At 37.7% G+C, this 19,752-nt stretch overlaps 1 protein-coding gene across 1 annotated transcript in view; it reads right to left on the minus strand.

Annotated features, from left to right (window-relative positions):
• LOC107718815 (calmodulin-binding transcription activator 1-like) overlaps positions 1-14,102 on the minus strand; it is a 220,160-nt gene extending 206,058 nt beyond the window's left edge. Inside the window, exon 1 of the mRNA XM_016526044.1 lies at positions 14,048-14,102. The gene's annotated coding sequence lies outside the window, so the exon portion shown is untranslated. The remainder of the gene's footprint in view (positions 1-14,047) is intronic.
• Between the last annotated feature and the right edge of the window lie 5,650 nt (positions 14,103-19,752).

Raw genomic sequence — 19,752 nt, forward strand, 5'->3', positions numbered from 1 at the left:
TGTGCTACATCCTTTTTACAATCTCTAGATTATAAAACACTGCATTCTGTCAGCAATGTAACACGGCAGTAACATATAGAGGCCTCGGCTTGTAACTATACTCTAATTACTATTTTGAAAATTATAGCACGTTAAATTACTCCGTTACTAAAAAAGTAATCAAATTACCGTGTTACTAAGTAATGCGTTACTGACCAACACTGGTGTTTACTATGTATTAACTCAATTTTACAGCTTTTTAAACTATAGTAACTTTTTAATGTCGTGTTAGCTAATGGCTTCGCCTGGTTGTATTGTGTTAGTTTAGCAAAATCCTCTGCTCAAGTCTATTGCAAATATCGATATTCATATATGTGTATAACTACAGTTGCAGACACACAGGCAACTTGCTCTCAAGTGTTCACGGACCGGCTTTGACCATTCCAATTTGGCAGGCGACTTAAGTATAGCGGCCCATAGAAACAGCCGCTAATAGGGCATCTACCTATACATATCTATGGTAAATAATGCCAAGATTTTCATGTTTAGGTGAACTCATCTTTAAGTCCTATTCCATTACAAAAGCAGAATACAACCAAAAACAGCAGTGCACATTAAATGTGATCACTGCAAATATGCTGTCTGAACTATACGTTCCTTTGTTATGGACCTGAAGTACAGACTGTTCCTCACAGCAGGAGGATTTAGGGACATTTTAGCAGGGCAATTTTATGTCTTTTCACCATCCAATGTCATTTTAAAAGTTAGCCACCCTTTCAAAAATCACCCAGTCAAACAGGCTTTGCTGAACAGCGGTTCCCTTGCTCCTGCAGCAGTTATTTAATTATTTTCCCTGAGGGGTTGATTACAGAGGGAGGTAATTTATGGGCCACTTCATTGCCAATTCAATGGGCACATCACCTGTAAATAATTGACACTCTTCATGTCCATTCCAACATCATCATATCCAAATCATATTGATGCATCTCTCTCTCCTCAGAGTGAGGTCAGCAGCAAATCCTGCTCTAAATCTACAGCGTGCACACACACAGACACACAGCTCAATTATGTTCCTGGAAAATTAATTCATATTGTATGTTGAGCCATCATTCCCAAATAAGAAAAACTACATTTGCAATTCATGAGGGAAACACCAGTGCTTGCAAGGCAGAATAGCATTAAAGTTTAAGATAAGCTTACGTTTTAGGCTTTGATGCTGAGTAAATTAAATTTTTTTGTTGTTGTTGTTGTTGTTGTTGTTGTCTGTGCGTGAGAAACACTTAAAGTGTTAATTCACCCAAAAATGAAAATTAGCCCATGAATTACTCACCCTCAAGGCATCCTAGGTGTATATGGCTTTCTTCTTTCAGACGAATCCAGTCGGAGTTATATTCAAAATTGACTTTGATCTTGCAAGCTGTTTAATGGCAGTCAGCGGGTGTTACAGTTCATCAGTCCAAAAGTGAAATAAAGCACATCCATCCATAATAAAAAGTGCCTCACACGGCTCCGGGGGGAGAACAAAGGCCTCCTGTAGCGAATCGATGCGTTTTTGTAAGAAAAATAACCATATTTAAAATATATAATAATAATCAATTTAATCTAGCTTGCGCTCACTGTTGTACACGGAAACAGCTCCGGGCGAATGACGTAAGACGCCGGCGTTGCACATGCGCCGCTCAGAAGTGACGAACGCAGAAGCACAGCGTAGAGACAAAACAAAACAAAAACACCGGTCACGAATTAGAAGTACAAAACGAGGATTTGTAAAGAAGAATGTCGGAGGATTTCAGAATTCAATCAGAATTCAAATAATTAATAAAATAATAATAATAAAAACATTCAAGAATTTCAACTGCAATTCAGTATATAAATATTACAATGATATTATTGCTGTTGGCTCGATTTTGAATGAAACATTCTAACAAATGAAAGTCAAGTGGAGTACAGACTTAAAAAAAAAAGTATACAATTGTAAAACTGCCGACCTTACAGCTTTTAGAGCTGCAGCTGGGCCGGCAGAAAACTGAATAACAGAATGATTAAGGAATATCAATACACTCCTGCCTTGCAAGCACTGTAATGAAGGATTTAGTGTGTTGTCTTTAGTTTTGAACAGCTTGGTTTAGCTGGATTATGTTTTAAGCTCACAAGTAAACATTCACTCTACCAAACATGATCAATTAAATCAAAATGGAAAGAAAATAGCTCAAGAATTGCTTCAAGAGAAAGATCAACAGAACTGCAATAATTTCCATAATTACCGTAAGGGAGAGAACATACATCTTACACTTTCAGAGGTTTGATAAAATTCAGACCTATTTTAGCGAAATAAATACAGGATCAACACTGCGATCCCATGTCTAAAAACACCCGAATGATTAGGTATGAATCAGAGATACGGTGTGTCTGAATTATCCCTGACCGCCAGCAGCAATTGCCTGTTTCTGAGGCTGTTCATTAAGTCGCCTCTAAACCTCGAATTGATAGCCATTTTTAACTTCATAAAAAGTTATGAATATTAATTTTCCAATTTGAAATGGCTCTTACCTCTCCTTTCCCATCTTCCCTTCAAACACACATACTAAAAAATGGCTGAATAATTTATCAATTGGCTTCTTACACTTTAGACAATTAATTCAGTGATGCAAAATTAATTATGGGTAGTCCCTTTCCAAGCCCGTCCTTTCACAGATTGTAATGGAGCATTTGAATGGAAAAGCTTTATGGCCTGCAGTCAGAACTCAAGGCGGCTGAATACATTAAAGTCCTCAACGTTTCATGTAACAGAATGACAGTAATGTAAAGCAACACTTATATCACAAGAGGTGAGTCTCTACGCCTATGTATGTGTGTCTACTAAAGACAAAAGCGGTTGTGGAAGGTGATAAAGTGAAACGAGTGAACGAGAAAGGGAGAGGGAGAGCACACGCAACGGTTACAACACTAGCCTGGGTGCTGTCGTGCCCTAAATCAATGGCATCCACTCCTGGAGCATGCTGTCCTGCTGACGGTGACTTGTGAGTGGTAGGAGAGCCTTGGCCTGTCATGAGGGTTATATATAAGCTATTGATTCCAGGAGCTCGCCAGCACATCTCTCCGGCTGTGTCTGTACACATAGCATCGCTCCTTTCTGACTCGCTGACTGACAGCACACTGTTCACAGCGTGTCCAGACTGATACATTCTGGATTTGGATTAATGACCTGTAACAGGGGGCCCTGTGGATTGCGCGTGTGTGTTTGCACCACACACATAGAAATGCTGACATGCACTAGTGTGGCATGATTTTCACTAGGAATCAAACAATCACACATACATTTTATAAAAATTACAGAAAAAAGAAAGAAAGAAAGATTTTTTCATGTTCATGTCTCTTATGTGTAATATATAATTCATCCATGATTGGCAGGTGTGGTCAAAATTTTGGACCATGCATATACATGTATAAACATGTATGCCAAGAACGTGTATGTGTGTAATGATAACATCATGATGTGTGTCCAGTTGCTCTGTGTATATACAGTACATAGGGTCACACACATAGGCACGCTGTGTTCTTCCTGAGCCACGCCACGCTGCTGGAGACCTGCAGATGGAACAGGACTGGTGTCTGTGTGTGGCACCTAAGTGTAGTGGGGCAGGTTACTCACAAAGCTCCCTGGAACATACCCAGGTCCTATTTTTCTATCCTTCTCCTTACATAACACCAAGACAGTCCGGCTTCCCGTCCATTCTGCTTTCAGATGGAGCAGGACTGATCGTTTCCAGCTCCACTGTGCCAGGAGAGAACCTGCTGCGGCACTGCCTCTACACCACCCACAAAAACGGCACCTTTCATCCAGCATGAGTCCATAAGGGATCCGTAATCTAAAAATAACTGTGTATATATCAGTCATTAAAAGGAATATTCTATGCTCAGTACAAGTTAAGCTCAATCAACAGCATTTGTAGTATGATTACCCAAATAATAATAATATTTTCCACTTGTCCCTTCTTATAAAATAAAATAATAATAAATTAATAATTTAAAAAAATATATATTAAATAAAAAATAAATAAAATATTATTTTAAAAGTTTCAATACTCAAAAGACGTAAACATGATTAACAATTTTAGTATGAAAACACTGCTTACTAACCTTTTATGTGCAAAGTTTATCCAATTTTACAACTTTATTACCATGACAATGCAATACCATAAATCCTAAAATAACAGTAAAAATGATTTAAACAGCTTTACAGATAAAATAATACACACGTTTTAACAGGAGAGTTCATGAAAATAATATATATTATATTATATATAATATAATACAAAAAAATGGACTAGACAAAATTATTTAACAACATTACACCACAAACACTGTTGAATGAGCACTTGCACTGAAACAGAAATATTTATTTATATAATAATAATAATACTCCTTCACCGGCGAATACTCTAAAGGGCAGGACATTGCTGTATAGGCAAACTGAGGCTTTCACATTTGTGACACTTTTCACATGAAGTATCCCATCACTACACAACGAAGAGAGAACGATAAAGTAGACATGGAGGGCTGATGTAGCTAAGACAGTGGTATATGAAACCAGGAGGGGCAGAGCATTGAAAGATACTGGGGGATTCTGGAGGAGTATAATCATTTAGCTATGTTATTGTGTATGTGCGTGTGCTTCCATGTCTGAAGAACAGTACAGGGGCTGTTTGGAGCTGACAGGCCGCCAGTGTGCTGTGCACCAGTGCAGAAGCACTAATTGAATTAAGTCTTTATTATTACACTGCAGTGGCAGCACTTCTCCCCATTTTGGCCCGCTTGGCTGACACTTTCTCCTTGAACACCTGCTTGACATCAACTTTTCTTTACAGCTTAATTATTCAACCATCCCCTCATTCAGTGGGCCTCCTCCTGCAGCCTCCCCTTACACTGCCGGCATTAGTGTCATGCTCCTTTAATTGTGCCTGAATCTCTTCAGGTTAACCTCTTTGCTCTCTGCCCGTTGGCACATGGACAACTGGCATGCAGAGGCATTTCCTGTGGCTGCTGTGTGGGCAACAGTTTGATCTCTGAGCAACAGAGACTATACTGATCTCTACTGAAGGTGACTGGAAAAGCTCTATTTCTCTCTGTGATTGGCTTGCAAGTGAAATCTTAAAGGGAAAATGCAGCCATAAATAAAAATTCTGTCATTATTTGCTCAACCTCATGTCGTTCCATAACTGTATGTCTTTCTTTCTTCTGTGGAATACAAAACAAGATAATCTGAAAACTATTTTTGTCCATACAAAGTCAGTGGGGTCCAAAAAGAACATTGGACCCTATTGACTTACAATAAAAGGACAAAACACATTCTCCACAGAAGAAAAAAAAAAGTCATATTGGTTTGGAACGACTTGAGGATGAGCAAATGATGACAGTCTTTTTTTTTCTTTTTTTTGAGAGGGCTGGGGGGCATGCTCATTTCTGGCCAGGATATGTTTCCATAAACAGGCCCTAAACCATGTGACTGACTCAAGTATGTCAGTCTCCAGCTCAATCCATTCTGACGTTCTGCATTTTTCTGCACTCTCTCACTCTCGACCCTCCCTTATTACTCTGTGTGATGTCCCCTCCCTTCTTTAAACCACATCCATCATAACTCAGCCCATCTCCATTTGACTCACTCGCTTTCTTCTTATCGACATGTTTCCATTTTCCTCTGCTTTATCCCTCCATCATCTTCACTCTCTGTCCCTTTTCCATTTTTCATCCACTCTCTTTCTCCTCCAATTGACTTGTCTGTCTTCCTCCCTGTCCTCGTTCTCTTTACCCTTCTCTCTCTCGCGCTCTCTATTTTCCCATCTTCCTCCAGGGTGTGAGTGGCTCTTGCCCAGGGGGCCAGTGGGTGGCATGGTTGCCCTTGGTCAGGCCCCAGGCTTGGCAGCTCTTTTGTGGGGCAGTGTCCTCTCAGGGCATATGGATGGATGGGGGGCGTCGACGTCAGTCTGACTAAACTTCAATCACTCTACCTGGGGAAGGTTACAGAGGTTTTGGCTAATAGGCCGAGCTGACATATCCGTGGCCTTCAGACTCAAACTCCTTCCTGCTTCATCGCTTTCATCCTCTGTCGCTCAATTTCATTTTGGTTCAAAACATACTATATGCAAGTACGTGAACACAAATGTTTCTAGATACAAGACCAATTTCAAAGTTTTTTTTTCTTCATATGATTTTCATTGCAAGTAATAATAGGTGTAGAATCTAACTATAATAATAATAATAATAATTTTCTAATGTATTTTAATATAATATAATACATTGCAATATTACGCACAGACACACACACATATAACATATTCCAATATATTATATTATAATAAAATACATAAAAAATGTATTATAATTATTATTATTATATTAATTACTTTGTTTGTATTTACAGGTAGCTAAACAATATCCAAGGACATAATAGCCAGATATTATATTTAATGATATATAATATCGAATGATATATAAATAAAAGACATAGACATTTGGGGGTAAAATGATTGCCACGCAAGAATACAAGTTAAGTATATACAATAGGATTGTACGCTTGCAAAGTTCTGTATGTTTTTTGCTCTTTCGCTCTTCTAAGCAGGCACCGGCCCATGGGTGACACAAAGCATCAGACATGAGCTTGGTCAGACCTTAAAGACACGTTCTCCAGACTCGCTGAGCACAGTGGCACTCAGCTGATGCTTGATGAGATGGCAACACAAATGGGCACACACACTCTCACAAATTCTCTCACACACAAATAAAAACATCCAACTGAGAGCGCACTAATTTAAGTGCTGCTGTGGAGTGTGTGTTCATTTACTTGAGTTGTTGCAAATGCAATTTGCTGTTAGTGTGGCTGGGACTGTGTGCCCATTTGTGTTGTCATAGCCTGGGCCCTTCTTCTGCGCTGGTGGTCTTGCTGTAGGTTTTAATCAAAGCTGTGTCTTTTGGAGTGCTCTGCTAGGAGCTGTACTCGAGTGGTTGCTGGGACAGGGAGCAGGGAGGAGCAGCAAAACAGTGAGAAATAGAAAGAATTAGAAAAAGAGAGGTGTATTGCATGAAGCCATGACAACAATACTATTGCAGGTCCTCAGAAAAGAGCCACTTATTATCTTATAGCTTCGACACCAGTACCAGCAATCTGTGGCCAACTTCTCTCTTGTTTCAGCGTCCACAACAAGCAACTACAGAGCCATAAGACATTCAAACACAAGCACAGACTAACCAATATGAGATTAAAGCCCAAGACTAGACTAGTTTTTCCTGAGGAGGTCAGGTAAATTGGTGTTTCACAGACATACTTTGTGACTTTAATCCCATCTGAATAGAATGCAGCCTGGGTTTTTCCTCACACAACCTCTGTCAAAATTACAGAGCAAAAAAATTTTTGGCTAATTTAGGAGTCCTCTGAGAAATCTAATCCTTTCCAGATAGGAATGCCTGTGATTATGGGACATTTTTTCTTTTTTTTTCTTACCTTCATTGAACACTGTAACTAAAGTTACATTTCTTTTTCTGTTGCCTGATGCACCTTCATTATGGATTTAGGCCATTTTGCCAACTTTTTAGGTAAAATAACAGTTGGTGATTCAAGTACTGCTGGCATCCCATCTGAAGTAAAAAGAGAATTAAATCAATAAAGAGTCGATCACATACTACTTATAACTGAAGAACCATTGTAAGGTACTGCAGTTTATGGCATTGATAATAATAATAATAATAATAAGTAATGGCTGCGGAAAATCACAGAAATAAATTACATTTTAAAATATATTAAAATCAAAAAGTTATTTTAAATTGTCATAATTTTCAAAATCATTAACAAATCTCACCGAACACAAACTTTTGAATGGTAGTGTATATAATATAAAAAATATGCTATATATAGTATAAGTCTTGTTTATTTCACTGGGTTTCATGATGTATGCAACGAAAAAACACACACGCTAATCTTAATAATAATTACAGAGATCCCAATCCTGTCCGGACCAGCGTGTAAAATCAAAGGCGTTCTCTGTTAATAATTTAACTCAGATGTTGTCCCGAAAACTAATTTAATCACCCTAATGTTTTTCCAGACCCATATAACTTTCATTTTTTCCCCTGGGACACAAAAGTAAACGGATAAACTACACCAAAGGCAATGCCAGCAGATATTTAAAAGACGTACAGTAAGTCAAAAACTAAACCGAGCTGGATACAATAATGCCCATGAATTTGTAGGCTAGTTTGTTTTCTTCTAAGCTCCTCAAACAAAGATCTGATGCCATGACCCTGCAAATCCAGTGATTAATTCTTCCTCAAAAGCATTCACTGTATTCAGCAGATATCGCTTGTAAACAATATATTTCTAAGTGGACTGGTACCTTTGTCCTATTTTCAGTCAAGGACTAAGGTGTGGGATGCAAATAATGAGAGAACAGTATTGCTGGATGCCTTCCAGAGACATATGACGTAAACTTGAGGTCAGCCAGCATAGTGTATGAAGCTGAGTGAAGGACAGGTGCTTCAGCTTACCCTCAAACATGAAAATGAACTAGATGTTAAAAGCAAGTTTGTCTATAAATCATCCAGGACCTCCAACTCACATTAGCTTATGAACAGACACTTGAAGGGAGACAGCTGTCAAAGCTGGCTTGTGTTTACTTAGAACAAACTGAATGAACTCTACTGTGAATTGAAATAAGCATTAATAAATATCTGAACTAAAAAAGAAACAACTCTTTCAGATGTTTGTTGAGGTTGTCCTCTTTTTACATTTTCACTGACACTCAGAATGCAAGTATTAGCATGTTCAATCTTCTGATGTTCAGTGCTAATAATCTTATTTCTCCAGTCTAGACTAAAGAGTTTCTCATTAAAGGAAGAGTGTATGTGATTTTGTGTGTGCGTGTGTTGAAAAAGCAGCGAATCCCGTCTCTTTTTATGCAGTCAGCGCTGCGGGGCTTCTGCCGAGCTCACCTAAATCACAAGGCGGCTCCGGCTTTCATTAACACTTAATGCAGAGCTCTCCTTTTAATAGAAATGGAAAAGGAGGTGGCCGCCAGTGTAAATTAAAGTGCGGTGCACTGGAGTTGTGGGAAATTTTCTGGGCTTTGACAGGTATGGCCTGAATTAGCTGTAGTGTTGTTGCAGTGGCCAGTGTGCAAGCAGTCTTATTGATTTTAACCATTGTTACACTTCCTGTCTGAAAGGGAATGCTCATTACAGGAACCAAATGCATCAATCACAGCACTCCGACCTTGGATTATTTAAAGACACAGTGCTGAAGCTAAGCAAACCATAATAATCATGACGAACTTCTTTTTATACACTACCGGTCGAAAGTTTGGAATACTGATATTTTTTTTAATTTATAATTTATTCCTGTGATGGCAAAGCTGAATTTTCATCAGCCATAACTCAAATCTTCAATGTCACATGATCCTTCAGAAATCATTCTACAGTAATATTGTCACATAGCTACTGTGAGGGAGTGCAGAGCGAGGAGACGAGGAGTACATCAACGGTGAGATTTTAATGACATCTAGGGAACCAGGAAAACACACGTAGCAGGAGAGGTAGACACATACAGACATTCACAATACCGGACCCTGAACTGATAACATGGAACACTTTATATACAAATGAGATGACGATGGGATGACGAGACACACCTGGAATCAAATTGGAAACAATCAGGGAGCAGGAACAGGAAAACCAAATAAGGGCATGGAAACACAAGAGGGAAAACAAGGAACACATGGGGAGGAAAACAACAAAATGGGAACACAAGTCTGACAAATATTCTGTTTTGGTGCTTAAGAAACATTTCTAATCATTCATATATATACAGTATATATATATATATATATATAGATTAATCAGAGTTTATTCTCATGTTTGTACTGCATTTTCATCATGCACACGTCTCTAATCATTCATATATATACAGTATATATATATATATATATAGATTAATCAGAGTTTATTCTCATGTTTGTACTGCATTTTCATCATGCACATGTCTTTTCTTTCAGTGTATTTGTTGTGGTTCTCTCTAGGGACTGAGCTTTTGGTAATACGAATAGAATATTCCTTCTGTCTTATTACAAGCTTGGATCGATTCTCACATGTTTGTTCTGTATGTACTGTACAGTATGTGTCTGAGTGTGTGTGCTTGTGTATGTGTGTGTTCAGAGCCCCAGGCTACGCCTCCATACATGCATGGCCTACTGCTTAGCTATTACACTCTCCATGGCCCATTGACCTCTGCCTCCCTTGTCTCTCCAGCCTGACCTGCCTAGAGGCTGAGTCAGTTCCTGTAGCCTGGCGCCTCAGAGCTGTTGGCTTCCACCGGGAAGGAGGAGGAGCAAATGACATACTGCAAGAAAATCACTTAGCCACATACCCCTTCTCATAACCCTTGAACCTTGACCTCTACTCTGTCTTGAGTAAAGTCAAAGCACTGCTGTAATTTGCCTCTCTCTTTCGGCCTCTGCCTCTCTTTTAAAAATATCCATGCTAAATAAGAAACACCACTGAATGCTTGAATGACTGAATGCTTCTAACAGAATTCTAAGAACCCTAAACTAAGCAAAACTTAAAAGACCACATTAAATAGCTCAACATGCCGTTTCTTTCTTGCGTTTACTGAAGGGTCAAGAATTGCTGGTTAGCATGGCTCTGTTTATACTAAGGTAGATTCTACAACTACATCTGGTTCTAAAGACATCTTTCTCCTTTGATAGGCATTCAAAATAAGCTAAGCTAATGAATAGTTTTCTCAAGGTATTAGTGTATAGATCACTCAAAGTGGTTTGCTACAGTACTTGCTATTGCTTGTAGGCTGTGTTATTATTGTACAAAACTAAATTGTAATTATGTAAATTGACATAAAAAATGTAAATTGAAATAAAATGTAACTGGGGAACTAAACTAACTTAAACTAAACTACAATAGATTTTATATATCACTCCAAAACAAACCAAAAAATAATTTAGTTTTAGGTACTTGGTATATTATAAAACTTCTAATATAATCAACCTTCATTAAACATTTTTTAAATGTAGCAATGTGTGCATTATTTCTGTCAGCCCTAGAGTACTTAAACTAAAATAAAAACAATAATAAAAAAGAAACCTACAATAACCCTGCTATAAAAAGGGGCAATCTCATTAAAAAAAAAATATTGGATAAAAACACCCATGCATGTGAGATGACTCATCACTTTTTGACGCATTTTAAAAGTGTATTTGGTAAAAGTCCATTTTTTTCTTAAAAAGTTCTTTCAAAAGTGCATTAGATGGCTTTAAAGTTGCAAGACAGACTACAAGAAACAAAACTCTCATTTTGATTTTATTTATTTTTGAGTCCTTAAAGGATCACTGTCTGGTCACCATTATGGATCCAAAAAGCCCTGAGCGTATGCTGTAACAGTGATAATACACATTACTGAGCGCAGAGCCTGTAATGAGTGAACGCAGAGAAGTACACTTTATTCATTTTTTTGTGCTGGAGATAAAAAGCCGACGGGGTGCTCTTCAACTCATCTCTAGCAATTACACAAGGAAATGTCTTATAATTGGCTTTTGCTTTATGTCCAGCCATTATCAATGTCCCTTACAGGCAGAGAGAAAAATTGGGAGGAAGTTGGAGTACTCAAAGTCTATGTGCACATGAATTAGGATTGTTAATAGGGATGTGCAAACCTACATCTTTTCAAAATCAAGTATAGTTTGTTGCCTGACTAATTTTTCTTATAGACACCATGTATAATTAGGCTGGATTTGGGGTCATCTGACCTCGATCGTCCCAATTCTTTTGGGGCGTTTATATAAGATATGTTCTTGCCTTTTTAAATCTGGACAGTTTTTTAAGTTTACACTCAGTATTAAAAATGCAGCGACCATGACAAACTGCTAAAAACAACAATGCAAAATGCGATACAATAATCAAAGACCAAGCAATGGCCATTTCATTGTCTATAACAAAGTAAATGTGGACAAATTTAAAACTTTGATGGAGTTATTACATGCAAACATCACCATGATAGATTAGTCAACCTCACAAATTGACTAGTAGGTTGTGGGATGGAAGAGTGAAATTGATATATATATATATATATATATATATATATATATATACTGTATATATACATAGAGAGAGAGAGAGAGATGACACTGTGTTTAATACACTATGAACAAGCGTGAACGATGCGATCCCTCGTCAGCTTCGGTTTTACTGTGCCGATGGCGCCCAGCACTTCCTATGTGCAGACTGGATGAAAGCATGAGAATAAGTAGTTTCTAATGTCTAGCACTGAGGAGAAGGGACACTGAGCTGTCTAATAGTATAAGATCGGCTCTCTCTAATTGGGAGAGAAGTGGGACTTCCTTCTGGAAGCAGGCGGGAGATGGAGAAAGCACTGCTCTGTTTCGACAAACTGGATAGAACAGGAGACTGGAGGGCTTAACCTGAGGCTAGGAAAAACAGACTGAAGAAACACAGACTTAAACCCGGGCACATACACACACTGATACACAGTGTGCATGCCCACACTATAAGCTTCTTAAAATATTACACCATAAGAGACTTGACATTGTGAATTGGAGGATAAATTAAATGTAGTTTTTCCCCAAAATCTCCCCCACCTTCAAGTAACCTTTCTACTCTTATCTCTTTTTAATGATTGGTTGCATCTACTGTCTGCGGAATGAGTTTTACTCTCGGTGATAGAAGACACTCTTACACTCTGTCCTAACCAGGTGGGATACAACAAATTTCCAGAGAACAGTATTTTTTTTTTTCCTGTTTGCACTGAGATCACCATGGACAGGGCTACATGGACCAGCTGTTAAAATGTTGACAAAATGTTGAATATTAATTATCATAGACATATTATTATTATTATTATTTTATTTTATGTATGTATGTATTTATTTATTATTATTATTTTTGCACTGTGCCAATTTTTTACATATTTGACCCAAAGACTCATCAGTGTAAAGCGTCCAAATGTTTTTCAGAGTAAAGTATTTTTTTTTAAATTTCTCATTAGATTATGTAATTATAGAAAAGATAATTACTGGAGGTATTTAAAAATATCAACAAATGAATACTACCATGATGTAAAAATACTTCTACAATTATAGAACTAAAATACTATAAATACTAAATTTTAGTTGTTTTCACATTACAGCAATGAGAATTTCTTTCAGCAAAATGTATTTATTTATTTTGATTATACGGTGTAATACATGATCACAGGTATGTTCTTCACAGGTTTTATTATTCATGAAGTAGTTTGCAGAATTAAAGTGACAGATCCCGGATGGGACAACCAGCCAGCGTGGCCGCAGCGGCAATCTCTGTCCCTGCCTAACTCTGAGCCGTCCCCATCAGCAGCATCATTGATGCTGGATAAGTGCCACTCCATTACACCTCAAATCCACCACTGCTGGCCTGGCTTACAGCCAATCAAGTGTATAGTCAGTCTACACAAATTCTACTCTTGTGGGGTTTGGGAACATGTAGATTCACCAGAGCTGCTTCAGACCCCAAGGCGAGTTATCAGCCATAAACCAAGATGACAGACTGATTCAGGTGCATGCGCATTTAGACGTGACATGCTCACTTTTCCCTCTTCAATGTCAGTCAACACCTACCATCTACTTCTGAGCAGCTAGACAGCTTTCAGCTCACACCTTCATTTATTAGAGGACATTTAATTTGCTGTTAGATATGAACACATTACCATCGCACTGAAAGAAGAAATGAGAGCAGAGCATTGAGCTAAGAGCTCTGCTAATAGGCTATTTGCAGTTATTAGTCCACATTAATAATCTATTACCTGTCAGGCTAACTCCTAAAAGAAGTAAACCTTCTGAAATTGCCATCAATGTCCACCAATATCAAACACCCAGCTTTTAAGATAGCAGAGATCCTCAAGTGGGTTGTCGGGGGAGTCTCCAGCTAATGGCTTCATTTGAGCATCACGGCGATAAAACCTGGAATTCTGGGGGAAAGAGATTTCTGATGGTCAGGTGATATACATAGGTATTCTTACCTTGTTTTAGGGGATGTTGTCAACCATTCCTCATGCTTTTCAAATGTTATCAAGTATGCTGCAATTTCCTGTCAAACAGAAGACAGAAAGAGAGGTAAGCGTTAGTTACAGAATATCAACAGCTTTTTAACATGTGCACATTAATAAACTGAAACGAATGGATTGTAAAGCGCACTCAGAAATAAACATGCATTAAAATAAGCATTAAAAACTGATAGAACAACTATTTAAAATGTATACGGCAATGTTGCATTCAAAACCAACTCGCAAGCTCGTGAACAGCACTGTGGAAATTGCGTTCAGCAGATTTTGTGGACATAGTTGCTCCCTCATTGTCTGAAGCTCACATTATAATTATATGAAGACGTGAATGACACGAAAATCTCCTTTACAGTGGCTCTTTGATTGCTGTAACAAAAGAGAAATTATTTCTTGGGATGCACAACAAGCATGACAGTAGATGATGCAATTTCTGGTACCATGTTAACCCAGTCATCACTGTCACCCAACAAAAGAGACAAGTGGATGAGTGAAACGTATCCCATCATTCCTTCACAAAGCTAATCATGAGAAATTAAAGCAGACCGGGTACTGACAAGCAACCTCATGATTACCTGTGACAGCCAGCCATTCATTTCACACTGAGGGCATTTGTCATACAAAGACAGCAGGAAATGCGGAGGGACACAAACAATGTTATCAAACAGGAGTCCAATTATTTCCTGAACTTAACGCATTATACTGAAATGAAATAAACAGCTTTAAGAAAAGATTTCTAAAGACTTGCCACAACATTGCTGACAGAGAGTTCAAGAGCATTTCTGCTGAAGTGATGAGCAATGTTTTCTTGAAACTTTACTATTTATGTAGTTTTTGGCAGATTTAATTTTAATGTTACATGTAGCTCCAAAAGATTAATCACAGGTACATAACAGCATAAAAGTTATCTACTTTGATGTCATTACAAGTCATTTAATTTGTCTTTTTTTCTGTTTTAAAATTCAAAAGGCTTTTCATTGAAATCACTTAAATAGCGGTTCACCAAAAAAAAGGTAAATCAATAAGCTTTCTTTCTAGAATATTATGTCAAACAGTCTACATAATGTAAACCCATCACACTACAATCAATTTCAATATTCTGAGCTTGACAAGATTTTATTTACTAACCAAATTAAACACTGTAGGCCTATCAATAATAGCTCAAATTCTACTCGAGTCACAACAACCAATGGTATTCGGTTGCCCTTAGGAGGTGTAATAGATATAGTATTTATAGTCAGTAACTCCAAGCTTTAATCCTGTCACAGTTGGCAGTAGAGACATCCCTCAAGGTACCAGGGTGCCAGACTGGCAGTGCCCACACAGAGAATGCAAGAGTTGGCGATGGCCTGCAGGTGCTGTCTGAGAGATAGTGCTGTTCTGATTAACGTTCTGCCCTCCCGTCATCAGGGCCAGAGGGAAAGAGACAAGGACGAGAGGAAGAGGCTGTGGAATATGACCATAGAGAAGAGGAAGAGAACCTCTCCATAATGAGAAAAAACAAAAACAAAAAAACACTTGCATGGCTTGCCAAACTGAAAATGCTACAGATGAGTTACTATATTTTATTTTTCATAAGTTGTAAGCAGGATCTCCACAATTATCACCAATTTGTGCAGTAACTACACTTGCACTTAACTCGTTTTGCTAATTAAAAAAGAGAAAACTTTATCTTACTAAACACTCAATTAAAACAGTTAATGTCTGCATGTTAAGAAAATAAAATAAGTCTTTGGTGCATGCTGCTAATTTATCGCGCTGCTTGTGAGTAATGTTTGTTTTACAATCCAGAAAGATAGCTGGGGGCAAAACTACTTCATTGACCTTGAGGCCCATTTGAGATTCTTCTTCTTTATCGTTTTCCCATTAAGAGTCAACATGCCGACCTCAGAGCTGGGGGGATGAGCCGAGAGGCCCGGTCCAGTAAATAAAAGGCAAACGTCGGCATCGCCCACCCACTCCCCGAACAGATGTTGAGGATTATTCCAACCCCCGATCAGCCATAAAGGTGTAATAACCTTACAGCAAAAAAAAAAAAGAAAAAAAAGAAAGAGAAAAACAAACAAATCCAAGCGAAGAGCCATTAAACAGTTGCAAGGGACAAAGTTTGTGCTGTGTTGTAATGAGCTGCTAGTTGTTGAACCATTTGGTACAGTTGTCAAGATGGTGTATCAAAGTCTGGCCAGCAGCTGTCAATCAGCTACTGGCTCGATGGTCAATCCCTGAAGTGCTATTTAAAACTTGGGTCAGTGATATATGAGTCCATGATAAAGAAAAGAACATATTTTTAAAATGTACTCTTTGTATTCCTGTTGGTTTCATACGGTTTTGAAAAAAAATCTTTCAAGTAAAGTTTCACATTTCAATTTTCCAATATGTTCAAAATATTTTATATATACACATATATATATTTTGAAAATATTGGAAAACTTACAGTATTTACTTACCACCAGGCCATCCGAGACGAATATGACTTTTTTCAGCTGAAGAAAAATTAAGGTTTTGGAGGAAAATATTTCAGGAATTTTCTCCATCAAATGCAAGTAAACAAGACTCACTGTAGACCATTATTGACAGTCCAAAATCTATATTTAGGCACTCCAGCCAACAAATATGGTTCTTCTCCAGTGAAACAATTAGCCGTCTTTAGAACTTCTCGTGTGAAGTATGCACATTGCAGGTCAGGTGTGAAGAACCACCATTGTTTACAAGCGGAACAGATTATAATGTTAAATTAGAATTAAATTAAAATAGAAGAGATAAGTGTCTGTGACCCATTAAAAATACTTTTTTTTTTTTGTTTAGTTTTATGTTAGTTTTATATGGTTTACATCGCACTGGTCACTTTATACACTAATATAAACTCACACTTATTCATGTTACATGTACTAGCACTTGTAACTTCATAATATGTATTTGTGGTTATTCGTATGTCTCTGGCTGCAAGGGGATTCACAGAGTAAGAATTTCAATGTATAGTGTAACTGTGTTTCCTGTACATATGACAATAAACTCTTGATTGATTGATTTAGTTATACGGTGAACCCTGTTCACTTGCATTAAATGGAGAAAAAACCTGAAATGTTTTCCTCCAAAACCTTAATTTCTCTTCGACTGAAGAAAGAAAGCCATATACATCTTGGATGGCCTCGGGGTGAGTAAATAATCAGGAAATATTCATTTTTGGGCAAACTATTTCTTTAAATCTCATGTGGTGTGGTGCCATGATATTTATGTAATATAAAAAATTAATGTATATATATATATATATATATATATATATATATACACACACACACACATATATATATATATATATACACACACACACACACATATATATATATATATATATATCATGGCACCACACCACATGAGATTTATAAGATTTACAGTTTTATTTAATAAAATTAAGTAAGATTATGCCAAACTGTTTAAAAATAATTCTTATCAACTATTTTTTAAAATACTATAAAGATTTTATGATTCATTATAATACCATGTTTCTTACCAATTTTAATTGTGAAATCAAAACATCACTGACTCACTTACCACATACAGGTTTGAATAAGTCATAAGGTAGCAAATAACCTTTAGAAACCAAAAACAATGTGCCACAGAGCTGCCTGTACACGCGCCTGACATCTCTGCACCGTATTCTAGCATTACTACATAAAGGAGAAGAGTACCTTGACATTGGAAAGTCTGTAAAATCCATGTATCAGGAGCTTACATCAGAAAAGCTGATTACTGAGAACCGTGTCTACATGCACCTGTTTAAAATGCTCTTAATATGCTAAATGGTGTCACCTCTACAAGGTGAACTAGCACACATGAAACACTGCCACCTTTTTCCCCATTTCCTCTCCTGTTTCTGTCTCCATCTGAGGGCAACCTCTGATAGGCATAACTCCTCTGATAGGCATAACTCTGATTCAATTTTAAAAACGCCTCCCTGATAGGATACCAGACAACAACGGCCTCAATTTTCACTCAAACTGTCACCGTTGACAGCAGTCAAAGCAAGAGGGTCTTTTGTGAATATAAGGAAACGTCTGGCAATTTAAAATAAATTATGACAGGAATATTTTTCTTCCTTTGTTTCTGGTGTGGAAAACTGACACAATAACAGCGTGATGCAAGCAAACACAATTTTGCCCTATCCTTCCATCTTTTTTAAATCAAGAGGAGACAGAGAAGCAGCTCTGATATATGCAATTCCCATCACATTTCTCTTGCGCACAAGATGCTGCTTGTATTGGCAGACATTTGATGAGGTGTTTGTTCCAGCGGTAGTATCCGTGTCCCTGGCTGACCCTTGGCATGCATGTTTGTCGTTTCTACCGTTTGCTTTTGATGCTTAGATTGATGTGGGTAAGGAAAGGCGTTAAAAGCTTCAAAATTCACACTTTGAAGTGACAGGGTTGATCACTTGAAACAACGACAGACGTCCCATTAAAAGTGGAGATCGGCATCTCTCTAGCATTATCCCAGCACCCATCACATACTTGCCTCTAAACACCATCCATAAGGCATCTCCCTGTTCCCATGAGCCATTGAGAAATTGAAACTAAAAAGCTCATAGATATTCTCAGGGGAACAAACTCCTCTATTTGAATACTAATACTCCATTAAGTCTAACTGTCTTTGGGATTGTTTAATTTAAAGGTCTCGATGTTTCTTTTGAGTCTGAAACAAAAAAGTGACTTGATCAAATGGATTCATCATTCACAGCATGAGTTTTCATGGACTGCGCATATGTCAACCTCATTCTTTCAACCCACACTGTTTTCCACTAGCACTCTCAGACTTCGGTGTACTTCTCTGAAAAGAGTCCTATGCTAAAACACACTTTCAAGCTTTCTGCCGTGTTCTACTCTGTTATAAAGGCACAAATAAGTCCCAGATATAGTGGAGTAAGTAAATGGGTTATAGAAGGCCTTTACAGTATAAGATAAATGTTCTTGAGAAACAGATGTGAGCACACAGGATATTTGCTTACTTTATATAGAACTGTATAAAATGATGATGCTTTCATTAGATTGAATAGTGAATCAAGTGAATTCATGTACAGTGGGGTCCAAACTTGAAAATCTGGGATTCAAAATGTAATTTAAACCTGGAAGTAAACAAAGGATGCTGAAAATAAAATAAAACAAAATAAAATAAACGGATAAGATCATTATGTTACACAAATTTGCTGCGTGTTTCTAAACAATAAGTGAGACAATCAAAATATCAATAAAGACATTCAAAAACTCACCTTAATTTTTCAAATAAACTTTTCATCTGTAATTATTGTAAACATTGTATTGAATCACAAAATTCCATAGTGGACTTTTTGACACTTAACATGTTAAAATCCTCAAACTTTTGGTGGAGTGCTTGGTATCACGCAATATATGACTCTGACCTTGTTCTACACTTGAGAGCAGGAAGTCTGTTCAGGAGGGGAAGATGAATATGAGGGATTGGGGGGGGCGGGATGAGCCTCTCAACCAATTCTATACCCCATGATACCTTGTTCTCACTGGAAAGTGAGGTCATCTGATATTTCCTGCAGGGCAACCCATGAAACTGACCTGGCCAGGGCAGGGTGCAAATGGATTTGAGGGAAACCGGGGGAGAGGATTGAACTACCCAGGCATCCCTTAGGGTGAATTGAA

The sequence above is a fragment of the Sinocyclocheilus rhinocerous genome, unplaced genomic scaffold, assembly GCF_001515625.1.
Source record: "Sinocyclocheilus rhinocerous isolate Xijiao unplaced genomic scaffold, SAMN03320098_v1.1 scaffold2017, whole genome shotgun sequence".
Classification (NCBI taxonomy): Eukaryota; Metazoa; Chordata; class Actinopteri; order Cypriniformes; family Cyprinidae; genus Sinocyclocheilus; species Sinocyclocheilus rhinocerous.